Here is a 21,680-nt window from a genome sequence, read left to right as displayed (position 1 = left end):
AAAGAAATAAAAAGCTTTTCCATTCAAACACAGGCTTTGCCTTTTTGACAGCTCCAAGTCCACAGGATGTAGAGAGATGATTTAAATTGTATGTCAAAATTTTGACTGTGCAAGACTTTCTTTTTTTCCCCCTTATCAAGAGAGGCATTGTTGTTTTCTCACCATAACTAGGCGTGACAGCGCCTGACTGGAGTCACATAGCCAGTTTCTGAATCGGCATGAAAATGTTCACCTCTTGAGTTTCTCTGGCAGCTATAAACTAAGTCTTTCTCATGGGTAGAGTTTAAATGACTCGGCCCCGTGCATCAGAGACAGGCAGAGAGCTGCATTCTGAAGAGATGCACAAGGACGCGACGAGCAGATCTGCTCCTCCAGCAGCAGCGTGGAGGGTTGTTCCAGCTACCAACAGCACCAGAACTGACTCGCTAACACGGCCTGATGCCAGACCAAATGCTATACACTAAACTAGTCCCAGGAACTTCAATAAGATTCAATCTGACTCTCTTCCTGATCTGCAGGGATATTTCCCTCTAATTAAAGGGCATTCTGGAAATCTGCAGACTCTGCTTTTCCACTGGAAATAGTTATGATTACAGACTGCAGCAATATTACATATATCTAATGTGTAAGTATACGCGCGCGCACACGTATAGATGCACAAACACAAGCTTATCCAAAATGTCAGCAATGAACATCTGCCGCATCTCTGATCCCATTTAGTACTAATAAAATGGTTCATGTTCCCAGGTTTATTGAAGCTGTGATCTCTCTACAGACAGTCCCAGAAAAAGGTGCTAGTTAATACTAGTGACTGTCTACGTTCCATTTTTGCCCCAAATTCATTCATTATTTATGTACGCTGAGTAACTAGTACCTTAAAAAAAAAAACCCCAACTCTGTTCGTTTTGACAGGATTACTTGTGTAATAAGGTATTACTCAACATGAGTAAGGGTGGCAGACTCCCACACTCTGTCCCACTGGGAACTGCAAGCCCGACTTGTTTCTACACATACCACTAAAAACAGACTTCACTTGGCAATCTCTTTGAGTCATTTACAGCCTGGTTTGGAATTCTTTACTGAAGTAATTTTACAAGTAAAAAAAAGTAAAAAGATGCTAACATCTCTAATCTGCTCATCAATAAAAAAATGTGCACGAAACGTGCTCTCATCTGTCACACAGATTGAATAATTTGTTAATTGTTACTTTCTAAGATTATATCAATCAGCCATCTTTTCAAATGCACATATGCTACAAATAAGTTGTATTATTTGAAAAGGGTTTTGGTGAACAAGTCACTTTTGTTGATACAAACCAAGATCACTATAGCATAACCTGTGTGATATTTCTGTGCAGTTGTCTATTGTCACAGCTGCCACAGGAGTAATCCTATGGTTAAGGCCATCCAATAATTTCCATTTCACCCAACTCACCTTTTCCCTTTTGCTTTCCAGATTTCCTCCCTGTATAGGGTTACTTTAACCTTTTTTTTTTCTTGCTCCATCACTTTAGAAGATTCTGAATATAAAATGAGCAGAGAATATGCTATCCCCTATCTGTTTTAAAGTTTGCATTTGCAAGTATTAGCAGCTTGGCTGATAAATCTGATACTCCACATATTGTGGAAAATGTTTTTTGAGAAAAGGCACTGTTCAAAATTCCAGTGGTAAATGGTTTCATTTTGACATGTTTTGAAATCCTCAAATAAGAAAGTTGTTACAAGTGTCTTTCAATAAAGTGTTCACAAAAACCTTGTAAAATTTTTCTTTTTTTATAAAACTTTTTATAAACTCTATGTTCTAAACTAAAAAATTACCATCTCCATTTTCTTGCATTTGCAAGGAATTTATGCATGAAAAACCACTGCAAAATGAAGTGTAGTAAAAGTTCATGTTGAATGTTCCCAACCTGTGTTATGCAAAGATTTTCACTGACCTTTTGAAGCAGGTAACTGGGAAAGATTCTTTGTGCATGACTAAGCTGTTTAGTGAAATAGTCTAGCCTGAACCAAACCAACCTTCATCCAATACAGAATTTGAAAGGTGATGAAGGAACTCCTATCAAGATACTATATTCTATGACTGCAAAGAATACTACCTAATTCTTTTGTAGATCTCATGCAGGTCTTTGCATTATTACTCCTGCTTTGTACAGTAACTAGTAGGTGTTAAGCAGGAATGTTTAGTGATTTACTCAGAGAGACACATTCAAAATCAGCTTTAGCATGACAACCTCTATCCTATCTTTGTTTAGTACCTGTCAAATTCATAAGCCTTTTGGTTTTCACTAGTCTGTCAACTAAGGGAGCCAAAAATCTAATAGTATGTTTATAAACCAGAAACTACAGGATCTGATTTTACTACTGCTGAAAAGCATGTTTCTAAAAGATCAGACTTCAAAACCTGGATTATTTTAAGAACTTCTTAAAACCAGAAGAGGCATGTAGTTAAAACGTGGTTACGGTACAGGCAACATACAACCATAATGGTGCAGTGTCAAAGACGATGAGCATCTATCAGCACAAACTCTGAAACAGCAGGATGCAGTCATTGTTGATGTTTCAAGTAAACTGAGCCTGATCACTGGCTTCTTTCATGCAAAAGAGTCTGCTTGGGTGATTTTGAATTAAATCCACAAGCTCATTTATTTTCCAGTGCATCCTCAAATTAACTCTGGCTTCCTCCCCCCGCCCCCCCCCCCCCCCAACCTTTCAAAAATGTACCTCCCCCTACTCTTCAGCTCCTCATATATCTTTCTTTTTTACTTATCATTATCATTATTATTCTTCTTTTACATTTGTCCTCATGTCACAGCAGAAATCGCGGAGTTTTGGTTTTATTTTCATGTAAAGTTTCAGGAACTGCTCACTGCTGAAAGTATTATTGCAATCACTATGACATTAGGTAATCATCACTCTTCTGCCTGCTGAACTACAAAGAGGGATCTAGTCAAATAATTAGAGATTTCAGGCCTTGAAATTTCACTGTACAAACTAATACTTGAAAATGACAGAAAAGAAGTCAGTCAGTCTCCAGACGCTGAGTGGGAGAGCCGTGCTGCATGCTACGAGGAATCCATACATCACACACAGACGCGCATACCTAATTTCCATTGACATTGAGTGAAATGAAGGCAAGGAGTTGAAAAAGCTTTAATATTATGACAATTATAAATGACTGACTTATTACAAAGAAATCTGAGGAGCCATGGGCTCATTCTGAAAAGTTAGCCAATATTAAAACTTTTGCAATTTAGGGAGTTTTTTCTTGGTCATTCGTAGTCTTTGTCTAATCAAGCTGACATAAAATTTTCTTCAAGCATTATTAAATGATGAATTACTTTCAGTAGAATCAACATTAATAATAAGAATTCTTTCCCAAAAGACACCCAGATTTCAGTATAAGAAGCCAGTCTTTTGGCTGAGATCTTGGTAAAATATGACACAGCTTTTCCCACTCTTCCATCATGCCATTGCTCAGCAATGGGAGTACCAAAGAAACAGCTATCGAGCTTCAAGTCCTCTCGCCTTTCCCCTCTCTTTCCTTCCTTACATTTCAAACTCAACAAATGGAATTACTTTTTTTTTTTTTAAGCAAACAAGAAACAAACCAGAAATAAGGATTATTTTATTATTATTATTATTATCATTAAAAAAAGGTCTATTTTCCCACTTCACTCTGCGTTTTCCTACTGGTAAGGCATGTATATTTGCTTCTAATCAATGTACATACAATCACACTTATGAAATAATTTTCAATATATGCACTGATGTTTACACATCTAAACTTACAGTATCATTCCATTATTATATAAACTCTTGCTCCAACCACTTGCATAGACATTTGCATCATGTCTACCACTTTATAAAAAATGCAAATAAACACGGGAACACATAAGCACATACATCCATATGCATACTGTATGTTTCCTGGTAAAAGTGATCATGCTAGTAAAGTATGCATGCATATGCATATCCATTCACAGCTTGAACTTGCATCACCAAAATATTGGGCCTCTTTACTGGGAGCAGAACTGGGGCCTCTGAGAACCCATGTGTATCTTTAAGAATTACAGGCATAGTGAAACATTTCTTGTGTCTGTGTGTGTGTGTGTGCGCATATGAAAATATATATTTAGGCAGAGCAATGTCTCTAATGAGTGCAAACACTTTCTTTCCAACAGGTTAATTCCAGCTGCCTACAATTTTTATTATTTTTTTGTTCACATGCACGTGTGTGCTCCCGCCTTTCTGGAGGGTTTATACATGACAGGTGCATTCTTGGCCCAGGGACAAATAATCCTGGAAAGCCTGAGAAAGAAAAATCAAACTGAACTTGAAGATAAAATGACAGGGTATAAATACATTATGGCCTTTCTATTATGTTAAAAAAAAACCCACAAAAAATTCTGAACATTTATAATGTCTAAGCAATTTGAGGTAGAGTTTTAAAAGCTGAAAAGAGATTGTTCCAAAGCCCAGATGTTGCCTATCAGAAACTAGGGAAAATTGCTGCTCCAAAAATTACTCTGAAATACAAATAGAGTAAAACAAAAATTGTTTAAATAAAAATAACTTTACTCTGATATTCCAAGAGAAAGGATGAACTTTTTTCAAGTGCTGAGGCAGTTTCGCACTCCTATCTCCTACTTCAGATTATCTGCAGAGTCATCCCATCTCTGCTCCAACAGATGATTTGCATGAGGGATAAAAGAGGAAAAAGTTTATGGTATGATGTGAAGGCTCCTGCTTTACTCTCTGTGCATACTGTGCTGTGAAGTCTTCAGTCGTTCTGTGAACCGTTGACAGTTGTTGCACTGTCTTCCTAGTTTTTATTCATGAAACCATAAGAATTAAAAATCTACATTAACAAATGTGTGGTGTAATCACCCACCACAGCACATATCTGTTCATTTGCAGTAGTATTGTACAAGCCACTTTCACTTCTGTAATTTTCTGATTTCTGAACATCCATGTTCAGTTTAAAGCGCTCCTGAACACTGCTCAGAACTGTTGCTTGAACATACTAACATGCTTCCTCACCACTGTAACAGCGCATGCAGGTAAGCAGATGGACTTTAGCTCACCACCGTCTAAAAGCTGATGTTTTTGCTTTACCTGATTCAAGAAATGCCTGTCAGATTTCAAGACAAAAAACAGTCATAAACAGCTGATAATTACCCAGCGTAACAAACATGAACCCTAGATATTGCTGGAGCTGTTAACCCAGAAAAATATAGCTATTGGTCATATAACGCACATATAGCCTTGCACAAACAAACACATATTGATGCGCAATATAAAAACAAATCCACAAACATGAAAATAACAGACCATTCTGAACAGACAACATACCTTTAGGACCACAAGAAGTCTCAAATTTTACTTTTGAAAGGCTGCAGTGGCAGGCACTGAAACACCGTCGCAAAAAGATGTCCACCGTAAAAATCTTTGGGATTTGGGAGGTGGGGTGGAAAGGAGGAGAAAAACCCTGAACAGTATTTTTCCCTCCAGGGAAACTCGTAGGATATCTGCCATTCACCCTTCCATAGGTACTTTGTCTACCTTCATGTCTGTTGTTCAACAGTGATTCCCATCCAGCGCCACAAAGACCCAGCTGTATAAACCAATGCAGTCAAAGAACACAGTTAAGGAATGGATAAAACAGGGAGGGGTGTCTAACATGCTGACCACTGGCTGAGCTTGCAAGGATAAAGAAGCCTTGATGGAGAGAAGTAATCATCCATTGCTGTTTGTTTATTTTACCTCCTCCACCACATACTGGAACCTTTTTTGTTTTTTCCATTACCAAAACCATCCCCCACTGAGAGGCCTTTGTGATCTAAAAGGGGCAGAGCCCCTCTTTCTTAACACTGGCAAGTTTATATAGGCAGATTCATTCAAACACATCTTAAAATAAACATTTGGCTCTTCCCCTACATCACACTATCCACACACTGCCTTCAAACACACTTAAAAAAATCACCATTAAAATGTTCTTGCCTAGAACTGTTTTTACGGAGATGTATTAAAACAATTTAGCAGTCTAAGGCACATATCACCATCGAGGTCCAACTTCAGATGAGAGCTATAGTCTTCTGAAAAAAATAAATATACATTACAGTAAAGTAAACCTGACTGCTATTGCCATAATAAGTGGTATAATAGCTTTCTTGAAAAGACTTCTTCCATCAAAAATTTTCTCACCCCGCTGGGGATACACCTAATTATATTATAAGTGAATCTGAATCCAGATGTTCAGATCTGAAACGTATGTCACGAGTGTTAAGAGGAAAATGACCACTGCATGGAGAACGAGGCATTCAAAGGGCACCACTGGCCCTGAAGGGAGTGAGGATCTTCAGATTCCTTCAGGCTTACGAGGCGTAAGTGCTGAGCATCTTAGAAAGGTAACTTAGCTGTTAAACAAAAATGAACAACCAAACTTCCTTGCTTCCCTCTTCTGTTTTTTTATTCTACGCTCCCCATACATACACCGCTTTTTTGGTTTTTCTGACTACATGGATTTGGCACCGAGGACAATTCAGCATGCGACCCTATAAAAAGATGGTGCCCGGGCAACAGAAAGTAGATCGCCCAGAAAGCCTTTTGATGTATCTGCAGATGATACTGGAAAGAACATTTCTGTATTGGAAAAGGATGCCCAGCCACTTCATGGGCTACTTACTGCAACCAAAGTAATTGATTAGGAATAATTGCAGTCACATTAAACAAGGACATTGAGAAAAATCATGGATTCATTTGTATCAGACATTAAAAAAACCTCCATATCACAAGGCTGATGATAAGCTATGTTTTCAAGGTTACCAGCATGAACTGTATACAAATGCAGTAAGAAAGGTTCACTGTCCCACTGTATTTAAAAAAAAAAGGTAATAAATAGCTTTTGATTTGTGTAAGTAGTCATCTGGCAAGCTCTACAGTTATTTGAATGACACCTAGGATAGAAGATTGGTTGACCAAATTAAATATATCACAGAAATTTAATTCGGCAGTATAGCAACATCCTTTGCATTGCCAAAGCAGCAGAAACATCAAAACTATGACCAGGTAGTGAATACACGCTCTGCCTCAGTATGGGCTACAAAACCAGGAGACAACATTAAGAATTCAGAAGACGGCAACTTCCCGCGTGACCCCACATAATTTATTGAATCTTTCTGGCTCCCAGTTTTTCTATTTCTACATAAGAGATAAGAATGTTTAAATGCCTTTATAAAAAGCTCTGCAAGCTCCGACTTTCTTTTTTAAAGAAAGCATTTTATTAGTGATCGCTGTTTGTATTACTTGCTTGTATCATTAATTTACCTGATGGTTTTGTGCATACTGACACATAAGCAAGGGCAAAAATTAAGTAGTCTATTCAGCTACTGTATTTTGAAACTGCAAAACTAAGTTTCTTCATGCAGTCCTGCCAACAGGTCATAAGAATAATATTTTACCTATTGACTATACTTCATAAAAATCTATTAATCTTTCTTTTCTGGGCAGTGATAATGGAAAAAGACCAACCCAAAACACCAACCCCCCCCCTAAAAAACAACTCTCACAAAAACCCCCACCCAAACCCGAAACCCAACCAAAAAAACCCTAAACCAAACCCCAGGATCTAGGAAGAGACTGTCACTATATCCTTTTCACTACACTGTCCAGTTTCACTGGAACTCTTTCTCTGTCCTTTATACAAGAAGAAAACTCACCCCTTTCCAGGAAATGCCATGGCAATTTACAATTACTGAGCACTTTTTTAACAGAAAAGCTATTTTAAATGAATCTCACATACCTTCATCACAAAATACTAATGATAATGCCCATTTCACAGATGAACCATCACAGACACCAGTTTGTTTCTTGTTTACCCACAGAACTGCCCAGTACTGGCACCTCATTGAAAATCAGAGTTCTAACCCTCCCTCTCACAGCACACCAGGGCCAAATTCAGACGGTGAGCTACAAGCTCTGATTTCCAGTTTCCTGTATGCAGTAGCTCTGATGATCATTCCTCAGTATAACGAAATTGAGGCATACTGCATTCATCAAACGTGCTATCAAGATAATGATGGAAAGCTAAAACCAGCCCCCTTTCCAACCTCTGCCCTGGATAACTAATTATAAAGGCATACTAAAAAGACACACCAAAAACCCTAGAACGGGTACTTTCTGTATTTCTAGAACTTGTATCTAGCCCGTCCCTTCATTCACAAACAAAGCAAAGGTCCTTCTGTTTAGTTTTTCTCTCTTTTAAATGGCTCACACAAGTGTACCAGATTTTAAGTTTTAAAAAAGTCAAACACAAAACAAAGTCACAAAACCATAAAAATAATGCTAGGGGAATATTTTTAACCAACAACGTATTTATGGTTTCACTAATCTGCTCACAACACAGAGCTCATCGGATGTACAAAGGTTTTTTCTTTTCTCTCCTACTCTCTTCTCACCCCCATTTCCATCGTCGCTTTAGAGGGGGAAGATCAGAAAGTGCAGCTGTTACCAAGCCTTTGCACCCCTATCCCCCTTTCCCTCTACTTCCACACACACACCCTCCCCCGTCATGGATATAAAACACAAGCCAGATTTATAAGCATATTAAAGTGCCAAAAACATGGAGTTTGTCTTGCTGTTAGAGATCTTCAAATGTGCTTCCAATATTGAGATACCTGTACCTTCTGAAAATCTGATTAGGAGTCCACCTATGTCTCCAAATAGCTACATACCTCTACAAACCTCATCCTACTTCTTTCCTTTATATAATTTACCAGACAGCTTTCTATGCTTGCACTACTCTTTTCATCCTTAAAAGCACTTACAAATACTAATTACTCTTCACATATCCCTTCTGTGAAGTAAATAAGGATTATTATCCCTTCTGAAGTAAATACGGATTACTAACTCCTTTTTACAGACTGAGGAAATACAGAAGAGAATTTTAAGTGGTCTGCACACCACAACGTAAAGAGATGATATTGAAACATGGATTAAGATATAGTTCTCCATCCCGTTCTCAGATTATGACAGTCTAAATCTTACTCTTCTATTTGCAAATGATACTCTTAGCCCAATTGTTTCTGTCTGCTGGCTGATGATCAAATATTTAATGTATGTCATACAATGAAAATAAGAACTCTACAGCAGTGCCTCTTATTTGTCATGCCCTATTACTTAGACTGGGTGTAACATGCACCCATATGATGGTTTTCAATTTTCTTATAGTCTCTATTTGCTCACTCCCTTAAGATGTTTAAAGAAGAGTTGTATGGATTATCAGACAGTCTGAAAAGTTCAGTCCAGAGCTCTTCAAACACATTCATTTTCATCTTATTAGCACAAGTAAAGTAAAAGCCTTAGGCAGGTAATTTACCATCCAGTTTATCCAAAGGGACTTCTAAAGAAAAAGTCAACCTTTGTAAATTGTTTGTGATAATCTCCACATTGATCATTAATTATCAGCTGCTACTAAGCGTTTCTTCCATCAGCGGCACTGTGAAAATAATGCATTTCTCAGAAAAGCTACCATTGTAGTTACTGCCACCTGTGTAATCAGCCATTATTAAAAGCAGCAAAGTTACATGGCAGGCAGCAGCCTCACTAAGTGAGTCCTGTCCAGCAACTCCATTTTCTACGCAGTTTAAAAATTAGTTATCCACCAATACGAAAGCATTCATTATCGATGTTATATTTTACATTCTATGCCTTCCCACATATAGTAGCAGTTACAAATAATTCACCCCCATTCAGCTGCACTTAATAAAGCATGCAGTTCTGTACTGCCAAAATCAAGCTGATGTACAGAAACTTCATTTTCCCTTTTGCAGTTTTCTGGTTTTCTTCTACTAGAAGCTTACGCTTAGAATCTAACAGGAAAAATAAATTTTAAAAGATCTTTCCACGCTTTGTTTGTGAAAAAGAACTCAGGAAGAGATGGCTGGAAGTAAAGCATATTAGTGCTAGCTACCCTCGGGTCCACGTCACACAGAGGGGAATCTTTTTGTATAAGAAACTACTTACCAAAATGCAGTTGAGCCTTGACAGAAAAAATTTGACTAATGTTATCCAGGATTGCTGGGCTTGATACACTACACACCACTTTCAGAATTTTGGGCAATACTATGACCAACGTATGACATCTGACATTCTCCCAGCTCCTACTTTAACTTTATTGAACTTAATGGATAGTCACCAGATAGCCTTACTGGAGCAGCCCCGGACATCACATGCCTTGCATCTTCAGTGGGATCAAACACACCTGACAAATTGTACTTTAAAAACCTATTTCACCAACCAGGAAACCCAACCATGACAGTAATAAACCACAAGCCTGGTGAATGTATTGTTTTGCACGCTATAGTTTAAGGAAGTGGATTAACATTAGAAGGAAGACACAGGCAGGTAATGAATTTTTTTAAAATGTAGTATCCTTAGAAAAAGCTATATGTTTATGAAGCACACAGTTGTATTTTTCTTTAGAAATGGTCTACAAGTTAAAAAAAACCCACACATGCCCACCACTATGGGTAGTAGATATAACACAGCAGCAGCTGAAGCCTTTTACACTTGAGAATGGCAGTCCCAGCAGCACTGTAATATATTTCTCCATTTTTGTAATAGACAAAACGCAAGATAATTCTACATATGTGCAACCATGTCATCTTTAACATACAGGCACACAGAGTGAAAGAGGGTTTTTTCACATTAAAGAGGACTGACTGCTCATTAGGTTCATGACCCAGGTCTATGGGCAGCGACTACACATTGAGTCCTGATGATTCCAAATGCAACGGGATTAGTTGTAAAGACAGAAAAAGGCAACAGTACTGCAACTGAATGAAGAATCATCCCTCAAAGACAGTTTTGCTCAGGTTCTCTCAAATTTATATAATTTAGGCTTACAATTGTAGCAGAGGATCTTCCAAATAACGTATATGAAAATTCTAGTTCAAAGGGCACGACGCCTGAAATGGAATAGTCTCTTACAGAGAGATGAGATATGGTCCTGCTAAAAATGAAGAGAACAGACTTCTATTTTCTTTGGTGAGATGGTGCCAATGAATGGGCTACTGCTGCTGAGGGAGCTTGAGCCTTAAATACTGCCATCCTCAGCAAAGAAAACTAATGGATCCAAACTATTAAGGTGTAATTCTGCCCTAGACAGGGGTAATGTCAAAGACACCGCCTCACCAAACAGTCTCAAGCACTGATGCACTGAAAGTCATGTAGATACTTTTTTTGTTTGTTTCATTTTCTAATTTGAGTCCTCTCTACTACTACTACTACTTTTATAAGTCCTGCAGAACCAATTACTCCACAGGCCACTGAACAGCATTTCATTCTAGTCACAGACCATAGAACAATGTACTAACAGCAGAATCAAATTTAACCCCCCTGCGATCTGCATAACTAACTTCCAGAATCTATCCTGACCACAAGAGGCACAAAATAAACATTTTGCAGACAGGCAAGTATCTTCAGGAGAAGAATTTAACCTGCAGAATATGAATATTGGTCACCATCCAAGAGCATGAGAGCCTGACTGTCAGATCCTGGGCTAAACTTGTAAGACTTAAAATAAAAGCATGCACTCAAAACTGCAAACAAAACACAATTTAGGGAGAGAAAATAAATCCTGTGATGTAACCTATAGGTAGTTCTTCTCAGTAGAACTATACTACAACTCTCAATGCATGCTTAATATTTGAAGCAAGACTTATCATCAGTAAACAATTTAATAATCCTGTTACATAAGCAGGAACAATTCCTTGGCTGGTAATGAACAATATGATATCAAAGTTGTCATCTCTTAAATAGAATCTTGGTTGATTTTCTGTACATGAGTAGCCCTGATTAATTCAATTGTGTCCTCAGTGTGTTTAGTGCCTGTGTAGATACAGGAGAAGAGAGCCTTGCACAGGTCTCTCTGAGGATTGAGTGAGCTTTGAAATTCTAACTTGGGCGATGATATATGAAATAGAATCCAGCTTACTTGCCAGGAAGCAATAAAAGCGAACTCAGTGAGACTGCTCATGTGAATACATCTTAGCAGAATCAGGGCCCATTCGAGCCACAAGGGAGGATAAACTTAAATAAAGCATTTCAGTATAACCATTCTTTCAGCAGTCTTTAGTCTGTATTAGTAGCTAACATCTGAGGAAAGGAAAGGTTTGCTGCTTGGCAATAGTGTGGTGTTAATGTAACACAATCTGTTAAATGAAAAAGCAAAATTAATTCCAATTTGGTGTCTTCACATTTCACACTCCAGAGACTCTTACGGACTGAATGAAAGGCAAGGAGGAGTAGGGAAAAATTAGTGAATTTTTCCAAACTGAATTCCCTATTTCTTTGCATTTCACCTAATTAAGTCAAGAGGCAATATGAGGGAAAAATAAGAGAGATGTCTTATTTATGTAGGTATTTCTTAACATGTGCCTAGAACAGCGTAAGAAATGTCTGTCTCTGTCCATCTTTCACTGCCTACTCCCCCTCTTCCCCTTGTCCTCTCCACAATTCAGATGTTTAGCCTTACTTCATCCTCACAGCAAGGAATGGATTAAGCAGAATTACTTACTGCTATGCCAATTAAGGAGGAATTAATTACAACTTTGCCTCCTGTCCCTCTAAGGTTGCAAGCCTGTCTACCAAAACCAATCTGAATGTTAGCTAAGTGAAGAACTGCAAATACTCAGAGGGACGCAGGTACTAAATTTTCCTCCTGCTATATTCAAACCTCTTTACTGCAGCGGGGCGACTTCACCTAAGTTCTTCTCTCCAGGCAAAAGCGTTGCACAACTGAGCTGTTGTACCCCTCGGTACTTCAATTCCCAGGCATGTAAAGGGGGACAGTAATAATACCCATTTGGCAGTGGCACTCCACAGGTTAATCCCTTAGTATTTGCAAAGCACCTTGAGATCTTAGCACAGAGGGCACAAGAGAAGCACAAAGTGTTATCATCTTTGTAATAAAGTGGGGCATGTTCCAATTATACTGTTTCTAGTGAACTCTCCCTGGGCTTCAACTCGGGACGTCTTTGGCTTCCGAGTTACGTACATACAGCGTCCAAACCAAAAAACTGGAAAGCTACACAAGACTTTTTTCTTCAGCAGACCACTTCTTTCTTATTTTTTTTTCCTGAAGAAATACTTTGCCATACCACCCACCACCCACATTCACTTCCAGATTAATTATACTTTTAAAGACAACCAGCACAAAGATGATTATAGCATACTGAGTCAAAGGAAGGCCTAGCCAAATAAACAGGATAACTTTCCTTGGTCCGCCTCTCACTTTTTTTCACTGGATGATGAATCCCAAAACCTGTATAGCCATACACCTTAGAAAAAACTAAAACAACCTTTGTTTCCCTTTTTTCCTTCCTTTTTGCCACTCCTGTACACTTCCAGCTGCAACCTCCCCAACCTATGAATTACCAGTCAAACCCTCCTGTTCACCCTGGTAATAGAACAAAATGAAGCAATTCCAAATGACCCACCACCACGACTTAAAAAAAATAATAATAATCCAAGAACAAGAACTGACTGTCCAGTATCATGCCACTATCTGTTTATGATGGAAAAGGTAGGACAGAAGGCAGGCAGCTTCATCTTTCATGCAAGTTTACCTATGCAAGTAGACCTGTCCCATCCCCTCCCTTCCCTCCCTTGTTATTCCTTCTCCCATTCCCTTTTTCACCCCACCACCAGACCCTGGATGTTTTGCAGACAAGCGTTTCACAGTGAGGCTGTATGACCTCAAAGAGTTAAAAGTTCCCTTTTAACTTTAGCACCTTCTGAAGTGTGTGAGGAGGATGCCTAACGCTGCAAAGTTCTCAGCATTTCCAGCTGCCACTGATTCCAACAGAAACTCCGGGCACTCCATTTTGAGCTTTACAATATCAGGATAATAAATTACCATTATCTCTTTTTTAATTATTTCCAATAAACCCATACCTTGTGAGTCTAACTGTTCTGCTTCATTAGTCTCATACTACCTATCACATTATAAAAGGACATTCCTGTACAAACAGAGCATGACCCTAAATATCTATTTCTTACACAGAATAAATGCAATGCTGCAGGAATCACCATATAAAGCAGAAAAAAAGACACTAGAAAAAGTACCCCACTGACTGGACTAAAACTTCTTTAGAGATTTTTTGATGTAATTGTTCTGAGACTGTGTTTTTCTTATAGTCTAGCTTTTGTAATACACCAAAAAGAGCCAGTATTTACCTAAAGCTAAATATTTTAGTTCTGTTCTTTGCCATTATTTATTCTAGCCCACTTGTCACATCTATATAGCTTATATCATTATTGACACAGCTATATGAGTAATAACATGTATCATGCCTCTATCTTTCTATACACAACTCATACAAAGAATAGGATAGTTCAGCCGAATGAATAATTATTAAGGACATACTTTCAAAAACCAGGAATCAATTGCTCATCACAGTAATTGACTGTGGTCATTCATTACACCTCTGCTGTAGATCCTGCTCTGCTTTATAGGAAACATGTCATAACAACAGGCATTACAAAAATACTGCAGTTCAGCTCTCTAAAAGATAGATACGTAAGAGTAGTCTTTTGCAATGTGTGATAAAAAGATGAAAAGTCACAGGAAAAAGAAGAGGATGAAGCAAACAACAGTGCTGATTTGGTGGTATAGTGATACACGGCTCTTAATACACCTCTTCTGGGACTTGTTTCTCATACGATCTTACAACATTCATCACCAGTGCTCTCTTGCTACTGACTCCTACTAAACATTAGAGGTTTTGGCTTGATTATCTGTACACAATGGAAGACATCAAATGCAGATAAAGCAGGTTTTGAACTGAAGGACCCACATACCTAGCAGGCATATAAAAATTGTTGTAATAGGGTAATAAGCAATTTTATGCACCTAGAGCTTTGGTGCCTCATGGCCATCGTGTTGCTTTAAGTGTATTCCCTTAAACTAACAAATCTAAAAGCCATGATCCAAGCTTTTAGATTTAGTAACACCCATTAACTAAAAAGGAGTTAAAGAAGAAACAAAAATAGGTTGTATAAACAAAGAGGCATTCAAAAGTTCAAAAATTAATTTCAAACCTCTCAGTCAGCATAGCTGGAAAACCCAGGAGCTTAGACTGTCCAGCTGAAGGGTGTAAAAGGACAGTATAAATCTCTTTCTGTTTGTTATGCTGAGTGCCTTACCTCAGGATTAGATGTTGAGGGGAAAGAGTCTGTGGTCTTCTTGCCTATATAGATACTTCGATAGCCTTAGATTACCTATGTGCTACTTCTTGTTCTACAATGGCTTCCAGCAGCAATGTTATCTTAGTTAATATTGCCTCTATTTCACAGGACACACACAAAAAAATATAATCTAATTTGGATTATTAGCAATGTAAAATACCTTCTACTACCAACCAATTGTAACACATACTACTGATACCAAAAAAAAAAAAAAAAAAAAAGACACACACTATACTAAAATGGACCAAAATCTATTATTTAATTGATGTCATGTACACCCATTTCAGTTTTTCACAATTGCTTCTTCATTCCTGAAACATGAAATCAGTCCAAGGGGACTCCAAGCTATGCTGTATTTTCCATGTTTCACTTCAATACAATATTACAAATACGTTACCATGTATCTGGGATTTTTTCTGCAATCATCATAACAAACCAATGTTTTCATAATGTCGCCACAAGCCACAGCTATTACCTCATACAAGAGCACAATGTTTTGGCAATGCAGTGCAAATAGTAGGAACAACTTCACCATCATCTTCCAAAACAGTTCTTTGAACACATTTCCCAAAAAACAGAAGCAACAAAAGCTCTGCCACTTCATTCCTTCCCTTCACCCGCTGGATGAATGAGAAGAATACAGTGAGACAAGCAGTGCCCTCACCATTCTGCCTGCTCTTAAGAGGCTCTGGATCACAGTCTTCTACAGCTAAATCACACACTGAAGTCAACAGGAAACATTCCAAAACGTGGAGAAATTACACACATCATTTAACTTGAACACTCCAGAATCAGGCTGAAGAAAAATGGACTGTTCAGTATCTGCCTATACCACATGTTCTAACCAAATCATGGGGAGGGCTGGGGCAATGGCTAGATTATACCAGAAACATTAGTACCCCTTTTTAATGTGGAAATTACATCATTGATTACAGCAGAAAAACATGAAGATAAGGTGAAAACTCTTTTGTTGGTTCTGATCTTTTAGGAAGTTCAAAACCTACAGAACTTCAAAGGATTTAAAGCTACTCAGAGCCTAATAGGGCTGGCCTTTATTTGTGTGTTCCATATACCATATTCCTTCTCAGTCTTTACTCAAAATGCTTTCAAGCAACTTACTCTTAAAAAGGATTAAACCTGCTGAATTGAAGTATTTCCATAGATCATGTCACTATCAGGCCTGATGAATAGGTCTTGAAGTCTACAGCAGTGAGGCTGTGTTCCTTATATATTCTAAATGTGACTATATATTTGCATTCTGGATTCTTTCTCAGTGAAAACCAGTGCATGCAAAATAAATTCCACAACCCCACATCTTGTATACAAAGGGCATCACACATATCCTGCGATTTAAGCTATTCTCCTGAAATTATCTTAGTCTCACACAATCACACTTCAAACACCCCATATGTCCAGTTTGGTTATTCCTCCTTTGAAAAGCTAATAAATGTAATACTTAGATGTAACTGTATTTCATCTAAAAACAATTATCTGCAGTACTTTGTGCCAGGAAAAGCATCAATAGGAATCATTAACAACAATTCCACTTTTATTTTCTTCCCATCTAACGGGCCCAATCCAACATCCATGTTAAGCCAAGGAGAGTTTTACAATTGTTTTTAGTAGGAGCTGGACAGAGCCTTACCGTCCTTCAGGAATGGGGGTTTGTGCAAGGAGGCTGAATGACAAGCACAACTTCTGTTCACTCACACAACAATACTGCAAAAACAGAGGAAGAACGAACTTCCCATGATGTCCCTACTACCCAGGGCTGCAGAGGAGCCAGTAATAAAAACTCTGGAGGTGAGGGCAAACGCTGCTCTCTAGACTCACTCAGCCCTTGCCCTCTTTTCTAAGACTACCAATAAGAGCATCAAACTCATTTGCCGAAAACCAGAGTGACACAAGGCAGTGTGTCAATAAAACACATTTAATTGCCCCCGAATTCTAAAAGGACACAGAAGTTTTTTGTACCAGCTGACTCACACACAATTCTTTCACACATTTTTTCTTTCCAAAACTCATGCATTCTTCCTATGCATGCATTCATCCTTTCCTCCTGCTTTCAGTATTAAATATAACATCAGAATCTCCAAAAATTCAGATGTTATATAGCCTTTGCAATGTAGTAGCCCACTTCATTCTGTAGACTTTCAAATCTGTACCTAGGGCTTCCTGGAAAGAAGAAGTAGCACGTAATACTTCAAGGGATTGATTTCCAAAGTCCTGTGTGCCTGACCTCACCTTCCCTCATACACTGGAGCTGGACAGTCAAAGAAACTGTCGGGTTGACATTACTGTAGCCACTTGGCACCTGCCTATTGTGAACCTCATTTATTTTGGACACTGAGAGGCTACGAAGAAAGCTGAAGTTCAGTCTTTGAACCAGCTTTAATGCAAATGCAACTTCAACCTGATAGTAACACTGAACTGGCTGAAAATCGTAAGAAGGAGCCCACTAGATCTACCAAATGCATCCTCCTCTGTGAACCACCCTCTTCCCATTTCAAGCTTTTCCCAAGTCAGATGTCTAAGCTTAAAATGAATGGTGACACAGCACAGCCATTTGTTTTAAGCAAATAGAAAGAGACTAGAAAGAGACACAACTAGAATTCTAATGGTGGAAAGAAAAGAAAGAAGAAAAAAAGGAAAAAAAAAAGGGGGGGGGGGGGGGAGAAGGGAAAGCAACATCTAAAGGTTCAGTTCTTATTAACATCATGAGGGAACTTAGCCTTAACAGTGTAAATCAAATTAAACAGTTCAGGGACCTGGCTTGAAAGCTACCATTTTAATAAAAAGGGGGACAACTGTCAGGTTGTTTAAAACTGTAGCTGCACTGTCGTATCCTCTGCCACCTCCTTCTCCCCACCCTCCCTCCCACACCACCAACTGCCGTCTCATATTTACCTTGCCATGCACTCGTTCCAGAACTCCCTTCCAACCACAGCGGATTGGAGGAATCTACACAAAATAAATTGACAATAAATATATTACCTAAAGGGAGGAGGAGGGGAAGCAAAGAAAATGAAGAAATTGTTGACATTGGTCAAGGAGACTTTCCCCTCTAAAATTTCCAAGAACACAAGAGCTGAATAGCCAAGGTTTCATTATGTATCCACTCAGACCGTTTCCTACAGAATTTCTTCTCACCCATCCCTGAATACAGGAGCTTATTCTTGTACAATCATTAACACTGAACAGAAGATAGGCTTCTATTTCCCACTCCTGAAGAAACCCATTTTATGGCATGCAACATGAAGAACTGCTTCACTAAATAAAATGGTTAAGTAACTTCAATAGAGTTGCTACGGGAAGGCATGGTGACACAGTGGCTGGAGAACTGGCTTTCTTTCCATCCAGATCACCACTTAAAGGGCCTCAGAAATTCCTTAAGCCTAATAGGTTTATTGTTTTAATTTCTACCTTTGAGAATAACAGGGCTCTCCACAAAAATGTAGAAAGCATGCCCGACTGCTTGTGGGGAGAAGGTGAAAGGAGAATAGCTGAGGAAGGAAGAGACTGGACAGAAATAATACAGAGAGCTGCAAGTCTATTAGCTTATTAGGGCTACAACCTTAATACAGTTAAGGCTTATTTCCTATAGATAGTTTTTTTAAAGTAGGATTTTTGCTGTCCATACATTATGATTCATCTAAAACTATGCAGCAGCTTTTAAGTTTCCAGTATTATCATCATCTTATCCACAGAGATCCAACTTTATCTTTCTTTCATCATCTCAGATGTTCTCCACAAAAAGACAGACTCAGGCAAATAAAATGTAACAGTTAAAAGTAGTACTTTCTTGAGACCACGTAACATAGAGAAAACGAAATCTTTATAAAATAAGAGCATAAATAACAATTACTCCTTTTATTCACACTCCTGACATCTCAGAAGCAAAAACCCAGCCCTACTTTTAAATTAAAAGTGTGTTTATTGAGAAAAGTGTCCAGCAACATTATGATCCGACACAAGCAGCTCTCTAGACAGAGCAGCAAGGAACCTTTAGCCCTGTCCAAAGGTGTTAACAACACAGTACTAATGTGACACAGCACTAAATGGATGGCCAAACACAGAAGCTTTGTTACATGCAGGAGGTTACATTTTCGTCATCTTTTTCCAAACGGGTGCCTAAGGGAGAATACTATCAAAGCCTTTTGAAGAAAACAAGCAAAGAAACATATTTTGTCCTGCATATTTTAAGGATAAATCTAGCAAAGGCAAAGAAATAATATCCTAAATTGCTAACAAAGAGTGAAAGCTCCAAAGATGTTTGATTTTTTGTACTTTAAGAGTAAAAGATGACCTGGTCAGAGTATCAAAGCAATACATACTCAAATCTTCTCCTAACTTTCAATTTTTCATTTTTTTTTTTAAATATATTTCATGAATAGGCTTTTACTAAAGATGTTAGTCAGTTTCATTCATTCTAAACCTTTAAATAGATGAATTGGGTCAAAATGATTGTATTATATGCCTGTAATCTATGTTATCAACTTCACTTTCCACCACTGCACCACTAAAGGAAAACTGCAGTCCTGATTTAAAGCTGTAAATTCAGATCAAATGGGAAAGTGTTAAATTCAGAAGGGCTTTTGGTCCATTAACTTCCATGCTGATTTGACACGCTCTGCAGTGCTTGGGCAACAGACTCTGCTATACAGCGTATTCCTAAGCAAACAGTGCTTTGTGTCATAAACCATCTGGGGTGTCAGTTCTAAGGGCCACTCATCTAAACTCCTCTGATAGACTTTGAAATGCTGAGGTGCAGAACAGAAACTTTTCGTCACTATAAAATCCCTTTTGCAAGGGTAAGGAGATGCTGCCGTTGGAGGAACGATGGAAGGCACAAAATTTTGGCTAAAGCAGTAGTTTTTATTATTCCACTGAAGAAAACCATTGGATACGCAAGCTTTCTAAAAACCCTATGATTTTTCTAAGGTACCAATAAAAGTGACACCATTCATAACCTGGACAGTGCTCCCTTTCATATCAGAGCCTATAGTTGCAAAGCTAAGTGCCAAGCAGATGGTTGAAATCTGTTTTGTATAAAAAGTGTGTGCGCACACGCAGTTTTTTTAGATTGAGTTCTTTGTATTCATATTCAGGCCTAGGTTCTAGCCATCAAAACACTGGCACTGAAGCAATCATTAGCAGCATTTTAGACAACTGGCAACTAAGGTATTCACAGTTCTCCACAAAATGTTCAGCTAATATGTCCCAGATGTATAATTAAGGCAAAAGATCATCTTCTTAAATTGGTATCAGTGCTTTGGATGGCCTTTCAATAGACTGCACATGTATGTAGAAAGCTATTTTATTTATCTTCTTTTTAAAATAATGTTCTAACTTCTATTACACTCTAATTTTTTATAGTTGCTTTTAAAAATACAGGCTTCCATGTCAGACTCTATCCAACTATAACAACAGCACCTTCATTCATGTTGTTTTCATATTTCTAAGTAACACCAAGAAGGAAATTCTATTCATCATTTTAATCATAAGGCTCCGTCTTTCTTATCCAATATTCATTTAGCTTATTTAATATGAAAATATAAAATAGGCTATGCTGCTCTGGAGGAATCAGCTCCAGACGAGGGCAGTGAGCCCTCCAAGAATCTGCTGATGAATCTGCTGCTGTTATACCGGACAGCCCATGGCAAGCCACTTCAGTTGCAGGTACCTCAGTCAACTCATTTGTAAGTGGGTTGTTTATTACCACAAACAGCAAAACCAGAAATGCTTACCAGCATGGGGCTCTGCTGTCTGCCTGGGGTTCTCACGGAATCTGGGAACTGGTGACAATAATTTGCCTGGTGACAAATTAACAGAGGTCACACTTTTGACAACTGAGGTTATCAAACAAATGTATATTTGGAAGAATGCCGTTTTGTGCTGCAGTCTCACTTAAGACCTTGGTGGCCACAACTGGGAATTACTACCTTAGGAAACACACAGTTTCAAAACAAAGATTGATTTTGTGCACAGTGCCAAGTCCACTATGGCCCAGATGTTAGCCCTGGCAGAATCCAGGTGCATTTTCATCACCGCCTTTCCGATCTTTCTAATCTGCCAGGGATACATGTTGTGTAGGAGGAACAGATACTTAACATGCCTTTAAAGCACACTGACACAGAACTTCTGAAATCTACAGTCTTCCAGAAGCCTGCAGAGATCTCTCCTGATGCTTTACGAATTCTGCTGGCATTGCAACTGACGGAAGTTTGCTGCAAATTAAGGAAAGTCAGGCTTCTGGTCAATGATCTTGTCGTGAATTACCACTTCACGCCATCCTGATTTACTGAGGTGAAAAACTTCAGCCTCTTTCATAGAATTGAGCAGAATATTAATTAATTAGGCCTACATTTTTAGGACCTGACACTGAACTTCAGTGCCACTGAGTCCAAACTCAGAATGAACAGGTACTTT

At 38.4% G+C, this 21,680-nt stretch overlaps 1 protein-coding gene across 10 annotated transcripts in view; it reads right to left on the bottom strand.

The window, feature by feature from the left end:
- Positions 1 to 21,680, bottom strand: part of SOX5 (SRY-box transcription factor 5) — a 297,069-nt gene that overhangs the window by 264,753 nt on the left and 10,636 nt on the right. The window contains exon 1 of one of the 10 annotated variants that reach the window (XM_056340472.1): positions 20,999 to 21,019. The exons of the other annotated variants lie outside the window; for them this stretch is intronic. The gene's annotated coding sequence lies outside the window, so the exon portion shown is untranslated. Of the gene's footprint in view, positions 1 to 20,998; positions 21,020 to 21,680 lie in introns of those variants that run through there. 10 annotated transcript variants of the gene reach the window in all.

This window comes from Falco biarmicus, chromosome 5 (assembly GCF_023638135.1).
Source record: "Falco biarmicus isolate bFalBia1 chromosome 5, bFalBia1.pri, whole genome shotgun sequence".
In the NCBI taxonomy this organism is placed as follows: domain Eukaryota; kingdom Metazoa; phylum Chordata; class Aves; order Falconiformes; family Falconidae; genus Falco; species Falco biarmicus.
Note: the sequence above shows the minus strand (reverse complement) of the source record. Positions and strands in the feature narration are given on the sequence as shown.